The sequence below is a fragment of the Aquarana catesbeiana genome, linkage group LG05, assembly GCF_042186555.1.
Source record: "Aquarana catesbeiana isolate 2022-GZ linkage group LG05, ASM4218655v1, whole genome shotgun sequence".
Taxonomy (NCBI): domain Eukaryota; kingdom Metazoa; phylum Chordata; class Amphibia; order Anura; family Ranidae; genus Aquarana; species Aquarana catesbeiana.
In genome coordinates this window covers 603481791-603492205 of record NC_133328.1, presented here as the reverse complement: position 1 = coordinate 603492205, position 10415 = coordinate 603481791, and positions in this window count along the sequence as shown.

Here is a 10415-nt window from a genome sequence, read left to right as displayed (position 1 = left end):
CATGGACAGCCTGGAGGAGGCCGGATTCACCATCATCCTGGAGGAGGCTGGGCCCAGTGTCAGGCAGGAGGTGGCTGCTCCCAGTGAGGTGGCTGCTCCCAGTGAGGTGGCTGGGCCAAGTGAGGTGGCTGGGCCAAGTGAGGTGGCTGGGCCCAGTAGGAGCCTGACCGAATCCCAAGTGCCTCCCCTCCACCTTCCCAAAAAAAGGGCCAGGAAGGGGATGGTCACACAGGACGCATCCCTGCGCCTCATGCAAGAGGCCACCCGTTTTTTAAGGAGCCCCCCCGAAGCGGAAGAATCCTATGGCTGCTACTTAGCCAGCAGGCTTCTTCAGATGAATAGGGAGCAGCGCCTCATTTGTGAGCGCCTATTTGGGGAAACAATCCATAAGGGGCTGCAGGGCACGCTAACACAAAACACCCAACTACATGAGGCAGCCCCCCCTCCTCCTCCTCCTCCTCCTCCTCCTCCTCCTGCCACAACTGAAACACCAGAGCCACAGCCTCAAAAGAAGGCTACAGGGAAGGCTGCAGGGCAGCGTGGAGGAAAGGCTGCAGGGAAGAGAAGAAAATGATGACCTGGGTTCAGTCTGGTCTGACAGAAGACGCAGGCTGTTGTAGGACCACAGTCTGGGGACATCTAGATCATCTGCTGGTGCTGTTGATCTCTGGGATTCTTGGACCAGATTGTGCTCCCTCTTATATGGACTCCGCAAGATCCCAATTTTCTGGTACACCGACTTTTTCCAGCGTTGACTTCCTCTTTATTTTATTTTGACCATGAATAAATGGATCATTTTTTGAGTTTAGCAAAAGACTTTTTATGTTTTTTCTTTGAAATCATTGATTTTACACACAATGTTAAATTAACAAGGGACAACAATCTCATTGAGTTAGAAAAAAAACACACCAAAAATACATTACTAATGTTAATAATGTTCAAGTGGTAAGTCTTGAAAATCCAAAAATTTACGTAACCAAAAACGGTGCTTTGGGTTAACTTTATCTAAAAACTAAAAAATAATCACTATAAAAAAAAAAAAACAGAATAATGGGTTCTTTGTGGTAACTTTACAAACCTAAAAAAAAAAAAGGGGAAAAAGTATTATTAGTATGGAAACATTGTTTTTAAAATGCATACTATATCATTCATGAGATCAAAGAGAAAAAGAATCCAGAAATCAGTTTGGGAGAACTCTGATTATGAACAGCAAAACACCTTCGTTCTTTATAGAGCCTTCGTAAAGAAGAAATAAAATGCGCTGCATTCAACGATCACAGATTTTGCAGCGTGATGAATGTGCTACCTACAATACGAACACTAGTTTTACTAGACCGAGTGCTTCCGTTTAGTTTTTGCTTATGAGCATGCGTCGTTTTTTTGTCCGTCGGACTAGCATACAGACGAGCGGACTTCGGGGTCCGTCGTACTTACGACGTAAAGATTTGAAGCATGCTTCAAATCTAAAGTCCGTCGGATTTGAGGCTAAAAAAGTCCGTTGAAAGTCCGGAGAAGCCCACACACGATCGGATTACCAGCCAGCTTTAGTCCGTCAGCGTCCGTTGGACTTTTGTAGACGAAAAGTCCGACCGTGTGTACGCGGCATAAGGCTACTTTCACACTGGGGCAGGCTTCGGCGGTAAAGCGGCGCTATCTTTAGCAGTGCTTTACCGTTGTTTTAGCGGCACTATTCGGTGGCTAGTGGGGCGGTTTTAACCCCCGCTAGCGGACTAAAAAGGGTTAAAACTGCCAACAAAGCGCCGCTGCAACGGCGATTTGGCGGCGCTACCCCATTGATTTCAATGGGCAGGGGCGCTTTAGGACTGGTGTACACACAACTAGATGCTGCTTGGAGGACTTTTTTTACCATCCTGCAAGCGCACCGCTCCAGTGTGAAAGCACTCGTGCTTTCATATTGGAGAGACAGGAAAGGCTCTTTACAGGCGCTATGCAGGCACTATTTTTAGCGATGTAGCGCCTGTAAAGTGCCTCAGTGTGAAAGTAGCCTTAGGGCTTTTGGATGCCTTTTACAGGTAAAAAACATTTAGGAAATATAACATTATAGGAAGATTGTGTTGACATGAAAAGTCTGGCAACAGGATCTCTTCAAGCATATCTAAACCCAAAAGCAAAAAAATATTATATTTCTGTTTATCAATCCATAGATGCAGTATCTGCATTCATTTTTTTATTCCTTATTTCATTTATTTTCACCTGGTAAACCAGCCAGTAAATCGGTTATTTTTCAACTTCCTTTAACAGACCAAGCTGTTCAGAAAAAATGGCAGTTGGAGGGTTGAGACAAATCATTTACCACTGCCAGGAGTGCTTACAATTTTCAGCCCATATACATTTATGCGAGGCATGTTTTCAGCGGGAATGAGGGGGAACATAGTTCCGGCACTTCCAGCACTGAATGTATGTAATGGTAAGGGGTGCTGGGCTGTAATGAAGGGTCTATTGATGCTGGCTGCTGGGGGATCTATTGTTGCTGGAGGGGGTGTTGCTGTAGGGGATCTATTTTTGTGTATTGACCTATTGTTGCTGGGGAGCTCTATTGTTACTGGTGAGGGATCTTTTGTTACTGGGGGAGCTTATGTTGCTGAGAGGGTCAATTGTTGCTGGAAGGGATATACTGTTGAGAGAGGGGTCTATTGTTCTTGGCTGCTGGAGAGTCTATTGATGTTGGCTGCTGGGAGATCTATTCTTGTTGCTGGGGTGATATTTTGTTGAAGGGGTCCTATGTTGCTGGGGGAGGTCTATTGGTGCTGGGGGGGGTGTATATTGCTGCTGGTTGCAGGGGATCTATTTCACTACTTTTCTTGTTATCATTCCCAAATTCCATACAACTTACTTAGCACAACATAATGATACTTGGCTCTGTATTCTCTAAATGGGGCGGTGCTCAGAAGTGGGTAGGGGGTGGAACCAAGGAGCGTTGCTCGGAGGTGGGTAGGAGGCGGAGACAAGAAGTGGCTCATAATATATTACTCTTTTGTTTTAAGATTTAGATACGCATTAAGGTTCCTATACAGATGAGTTGGTGACCAGATCTTATTTTTATCTGTAAGACTAAGTTCAGGCATTAATTAGGTCTACACTATGTAAATTAATAAAATCATCAAAAATGTTCTATCCACTTGCTGACTGCCCACAGTACAATTAGTGCCGGTGGGTGGCATGCGCAGGCAAAGCGACGTACCCATATGTCATTTTGACTGTACAGACACAAGGGGGCGGGGAATTTGTGAACTCAAAATTTGGGGCCCAGTGGTCACGTGATTTCATACATGGCAGCTTTGCTGCCTTTGCTAGTGAGCTCTGATTGGCCCACAGCGATCACATGGTACCTGGGCCAATCACAGCACCCTGTACCATGTGAATAGCTGTAGAAAATCACTAGTATTCACAGCTGTCATGAACATAACCCATTCATGACAGTTGAAAGCATTGCTGGCACAATGATCTTCATTGTACCAGCATTTAAAGTGTAAATAAAAAAATGTACAAAATCCCTTAACAACCCCACCCCCTTAGAGTAGTACAATGTTACTATAGTAACATTAAACTACTCTGATTAAAGTATTTATATAAAATTGTAAAAATAAAACAAAAAATGATGTTAAAAAAAGAAAAACAATATTTATAATATTGAATAAAAACATATTTCAATTTTTTTTGTAGTTTTTTAATTTATTTTTTAACATGCTGTCACAAAATAAAAAAACCCAGTAGTGACCAAATACCACCAAAATAAAGCTCTATTTGTGTGAAAAACATGCAAAAAAAATAATTTGTGTACAGTATTGCATCACCGCCCAATTGCCAATTAAAGTAGCACAGTGCTGAATAGCAAAAAATGCCCTGGTCGTGAAGGGGCTAAAAACTTCCATAGCTTAAGTGGCTATACATCAGACAACGTCACAAATATACAAGAAAATTGGCCAAATCTGTCACCAGAGTTTGTAGCACACTTTCCTTTGTGTAGGTCATATGGTCATCCGGTTACAATAGAACTGTACAACAGTGGTCCATTAAGGTAAGCAGGCATCAATCAGATAGATGGTGATGTAATCAAATGTTCTTCTCCCTTCATCTTTTCCTTTCATTTTCCTTTGTTGCAGCTCCATGTTGTGTTTTCCCTAACATTCATTGTATATAGTATCTGAAAAATAAAACAAGCCAGCATAGGGAAACGTGCACCACAGACCCGATCGGGGTGCCAGGCCTTCTGCTGGCCTGTAAATAGATGATGTATATTTGTAGATAGATTTGGACAGTTTATGTCAAACAATCAATCTAAGCCTTCCAGGGATATGTCAGGGACAAATATATAGCTTCCCGAAATGTACATAATTTTTTTAACACGTGTTAATGATTATTTTTTTTCCTATGGAAACATTTCATTTTGTTTAGGAATACCATTTCCACAATTGGCATCATCCTTATAGGCAGGTTATTGGTAATTTCCTCTCCCTGCACTCGTAGACTGCACTCAGGACACCTTATGCCGCGTACACACGACCAGACTTTACGGCATACTTGGTCCTGCGGACTTTTTGACGGACTTTACGACAGACTTTCCGAATGAACGGACTTACACACGATCAACCAAAGTCCGACGGATTCGTACGTGATAACGTACGACCGGACTAAAACAAGGAAGTTCATAGCCAGTAGCCAATAGCTGCCCTAGCGTCGGTTCTTGTCCGTCGGACAAGCATACAGACGAGCGGACTTTTCGACCGGACTCGAATCCGTCAAAAAGATTTGAAACATGTTTCATTTCTAGGTCCGTCAAACTTTTGGTGAAAAAAAGTCCGCTGGAGACCACACACGATCGAATTGTCCGACGGACTCCGGTTCGCCGGACCAAGTAGGCCGTAAAGTCCGATCGTGTGTATGCGGCATTAGTGACGTAGGTGTAGGTGGATCCTTGGATCTCTGTAAGAACCTGGATCTTTGTTCCTCATATCTTCCAATCTCTCTTTATATCCCTTTATATTCTAAAACACTGTACAAACTGTTCGGGCTATAGAAGTCCTGTATAATAATCTCTCTGCTTAATGTGGATGCCAAACTTCTCACTAAAATTCTAGCTCGTCAGTTAAATGTTGGTATTACAGCATTGGTGCTTACTGACCAGTATGGGTTCATAGTTAGGGAGGGGTACCAATATCAATATTTGTAGATGGCCTTGGCTTCCTCAGGCTGCCCGGGAGTGGTGGCTTCTCTGGATACTAAAAAAGCTTTTGACTCTGTGAAGTAGACATACAGTACCTCTGGGCGGGCCTACAGAAATTTGGTTATGGCTCCCAATTTATTTTGTGGGTACAGCTTCTTTATTCAGCTCCTACTGCTTGAGTAAGAACGAATGATACTATATCAGTCCCATTTCCACTCTACAAGGGCTACAAGGCAGGGCTGCCCCCTTGCACTGGCATTGGAACCCCTTGCAATCTTACTTATATATAAGTGTATATATATATATATATATATATATATATATATATATATATATATATATATATATAATATATATATATATAATAAATAAGATGAATCTTAGAGTTATTATCAAATTAACCGATGAATGCCAATACTGCTAAATTTGGCCTGGACATGTAGGTTTCAATGACCTCTGGTCACAAAGGGATTAATAGCCACACAACTGGATTAAATAGTCGTCTTTGCCTACTTGTAGTTGACATTTCATCTTTAAATGACAATCTAAAAAAACAGATCACAAACATATCTGAACCCTGCAGAGGACTATGATAGCCAAAGCCCTTGATGAAAGGCAAATTCCAGGCTGAGCTAAAGCAGTCTACTAGGTGTCAGAAGAACAGCTACTGATCAATCACGGCAACCAAGCCATGAGATAGATGAGCCGGGGAGATTTAAGCAAACCTTCCTCTGATTGCTTGAAATCACGCTCATCTACTCTATAGATTAATGACATTGTACTGCCCGTATGACGTATATGTGAACGAGGGGCCTATGGAGGAGACCACAGACTCAAGAAGCTGCATAATTATTAAGTCACTCCCTGGGGCGCACTCAACGCATCCCGTAGACCTTTGAAGACATTTGCTGTATATCCTTAAAGGATTAGCAGAACCCCACAATATATACATGTAACCACGCTTTTGTTTATGTTTCAAACCTCAACTGCAAACTCTGGTTACCATGTGCTGATCATTACAGTAGTTACATGCAATTCCGTTTATTTTGCCAACATATTGAAAGAGATCTCAAACAGTTCCCTGATTACAGAACAGCCGATTCCTGGCGAAGTCCCAGAGAAGGAGGCCTCTGAAAGGAAGGCGCATCTATCAGCTGAATTATTAAATCAGCGCTCAGATTCATTGATTTCTTGCACTGCGTTATGGGGTGATGCCTCTTTAAAGGGGCATTAAAAGTTAAAGTTACGTTAAATGATATTCTTATTTTCAAACATTTTCAAACATAATCTATACACATCCACTACTTAAAGCGGTAGTAAACTCTCGTTAGAAAAAAAAAAATCTTTCTGCAAGGCAATATCATAATGTGCCAGTATGCACAGAGCTCTGAAGGAACGTTCCTTCAGAGCGCATGCGCCGGTGACATCACCGGCTGTTGCTCGCTAGCAGAGGCAGCCCATCCAGCAGAGGCACCCCCCCCCCCATCCAGGTCGCCCTCCCTATCCATGTACCCGGCCCCTTTCAGGATGCCGGGCGCATGAATTACAGCGGGGTCTAATAGGCTTCAAAATAGCGTGTGCTCAGGACGCAGAGCATTGCGTTTGGAGCCCACCCAGTTGTGTTGCAAGAGCAAATGAATATTCGCTCTTGCAACACTGATCCTCCTCACGGTCAATCGGGAAGCAGGTCTGATACCCGTCACCCGATTGGCTGAAAGGACAGGCGATCATATTGGATGTCTTGGAGGAGGGGAGGAGACGCAAGGTCGGAAGCGAGGAGGAGAAGAGCCACTGGCTTATGCCTGGTACCCTTATTCACGGCGCTCCTCGGATGCCTGATCCCCACCGCTGCTTGGTTCCCCAATCCCCGCCACTCCTCGGATGGCCGTCCATGCCCAATCCCCGCTGATGTCCGCCGCCTAGATGGGGTAAGTGCTGGTGGACCGACCGGCAGACAGCGTGGAGGGGTTTGAGTTGCTGTGCGGGGGGGTCCAGTTATTTGCCGCCCCCCCCAAACAAAAAACCACCAACCGCCACTGCTCGCTAGAATATTTTCGAAATGGTGCATAGGAGATATTCATGTTACCTACAGGTAAGCCTTATTGTAAGCTTACCTGTAGATAAAAATAAAGAGAGAGAGTTTACTACCACTTTTATGGACCTGTAATCTAATATTTGTGAAACCAGTTCTTACTGTGTTTTTCCTGCCTTACTGTGTTTTTCCTGCCTCCCTGTAGCATCCTCCACAATGCAGCTCAACCCCTTCTTTTCCCCCTCACTTCCCTTTGTTTGGAACAAGCAGTGTACAATAGTTGTAGCCATGCACACTGCTCTATATACTTTATGGAAATTCTGGTTCTGAAACTGAAACCAAAAATTCAGGATGAGCTTGTTCGAAAACCAAAACGGACAGTTTTTTAATTTTTTTTTTCAATTTAATTAATGTGGCTGACATTTTTGCATTCAAGTTAATGGGGCATGATTTTGTATTGAAGTCAATGGGACGCGAGTTTGCACTTAAGGTAATAGGAGGCATTTTTGCATTGAAGTCAGTGGGATGCAATTCTACAGTGACATTAAGACCCCTTTCACACTGAGGCCTTTTTCAGGCGTTTTAGCGCTAAAAATAGGGCCTGTAAAGTGCCTGAAAACGCCTCCCATGCCACCCCAGTGTGAAAGCTTTCAGACTGGGGCGGTGCGATTGCAGGACGTTAGAAAAAGTCCCGCAAGCCGCATCTTTGGGGCAGTTTGGGAGCAGTGTATACACCACTTTTAAACCTCCCCCTGCCCATTGAAATGAATGGGCAGTGCTGCCGAAGCGCCTGCAAAGCGTTTTGGCAGCGCCGCAACACAGGCGCTTTTAACCTTTTCTTCGGCCGCTAGCGGGGGTTAAAAGCACCCCGCTAGCGGCTGAAAAGCGCCACTTAAACAGCGGTAAAGCGAAGCTAAAACTATAACTTAACTTTACTAAAATTTTACCACTAACGCGGCCTGCACCCCAGTGTCAAAGGGGGCGTATTTGCATTGAAGTCAATGGGACATGATTTTGCATTGAAATCAATGGGATGCGATTTTGCATTGAAGTCACTAGGGAGTGTTTTTGCATTGAAGTCAATGGGACATGATTTTGCATTGAAATCAATGGTATGCGATTTTGCATTGAAGTCACTAGGGAGTGTTTTTGCATTGAAGTCAATGGGACATGATTTTGCATTGAAGTCAAGGGGTTGCAATTTCACATTGAAGTCAGTGGGACGCGGCATGTCATTATCTGTACTTTTTTTTCTATCGGCAAAACGCAGACAACTTTATCTTGAGCCAATAATTTTCAGCGGCTGATATATCAGTGCATCCCTACTGTGTGCACTCATAGTCCATAGTCCATCTTGGGAGCAAGCAAGAGAGGATGGCTCTGTGGGACCTTTAGAAAGAACGTAACCACCCTCTAACAGGAAGTTTGATCACAGCAGAAAAAAAAGGAATTTGGAGCAGACTGAGAGCAATAGACTTTTTTAAGTTAAAGCGGACCTTCAGTCATTTTTTCATCTTTCCATCTATTAAATCTTCTGCCCTTGTTTTTTAACTTTGGATAGTAAAACATTTTTTTTTTCTGCCAGTAAATACCTTATACAGCCCATTTCCTGTTTCTTGTCTAGTTATTAGTCTAGGCTTATGACATCATGTACATCTCTTTCTCTCACTCTTGTGAGAGTTTGCCAGGAAGGTGGGGGTGAGTCATAAAAGGGCCAATGAGAGCTGCAGAGCTGGAGGTGTGTCTGTGTAAATCCAGGAAGTGAACAGGCAGCAGCTTCAGCTGCCCACAGTTAAAATGCATGCAGCCAGATTTAGTGGAGGGAGATTGCTGCAGCATATTTGGCAAGTACAGAATCACAGTATATATTAAATAATATGCAAAGTTGTTGGAGAGAAGCTTCAGAATGGCAAATATGTTTTTGCTCTCCTGTAACCAGCAGATCTGTGTGCGATTGCTTTGGGCTGCTCTCAGCTCTGCAAGCTGTAGGTCTACCTACCTCCCCCTGTTTCCTGGAGCTTTCCAGAACATATTGGGTGGGAGAGGCAGATGAGCAGCCTGAATATTTATGTAACTCCAGCCAATCCCTTGGAAGGTGCTGCCCAGTAAATAGTTCAGAGCCTCTGAGAGCAGGGTTCTTGTCCAGGAGGGGAAGTTCCCAGCCAGGAAAGAGAAGCCCGGAGTAAGACGTAGGCTAGGCGTAGGGCTGGCATGACTAGGCAGCAGGGCAAACCGGCATTGAGAGGGGTTAAAAATTAAGGGAGTGTAGCTGGCTAGGTTAGGGGGTGGTCTAAGAAGTTTAGTCCTGGGGGTAGGAGGGGCCAGGGTCTGGTGGTCAGTCTCTGGTCACCGGATGAAGAAGGAGCTCCCACCCTCCCGCCCTATTAATTTTGTTGTAATGTATATATGCTGGTTTGGGGGTAAGGGGTATCGGTTGGGGATCTTTGGAGGCATTAAAAAGTAAGAACAAGATGGCATAAGTGGGAAACCATCATAGTATGGGATCCTCGGGTGATGCCAGTTAACCGAGGTTTACCGTATATACTCGAGTATAAGTTGTTCCAAGTATAAGTCGAGGCCCTAATTTACCACAAAAAAATGGGAAAAACGTAGTGACCCGAGTATAAGACGAGGGTGAGAAATGCACAGCTACTGCAAGTGGAAAAGAAGGTCAACAATGCCCATTTGTAGCCTCACTGTGCCCATTTGCGTGCCTCACTGTGCCCATTTGCAGCCATAGGTCCCCCGAACTTCAAACTCGGTAGTTAAGGGTTCCTAGATGCCCCCTAGCTGCAGCCAAAATTTGGGGTCTCTGAACCCAAATGGTCCCGAAATGACATTGCTGCAGATGGACACAGTTGACCAAATTTGGGGCCCCGTATCTCGGGGCCACTTAGTGCTAGGAACCCCCAGTTTGGTGTGCAAACTCAGTCGAATTAGCACCATAAAATATCCAAAGCTGGGGTTTCTAGCACTAAGTGTCCCCGAGATACAGGGCCCCAAAAATCGGTTCAGAAAATGTCAAGCACTTTTCTGCAGCAGAGAATGACATTTTCCGAACCGGCTTTGGGGCCCCGTATCTAGGGGCCACTTGGTCCTAGGAACCCCAGCTTTGGATATGTTATGGGTTAGCACACCAAATTTGGGGTTCCTAGCACCTAGTGGCCCTGAGATACGAGGCCCCAAATTCGGTTCAGA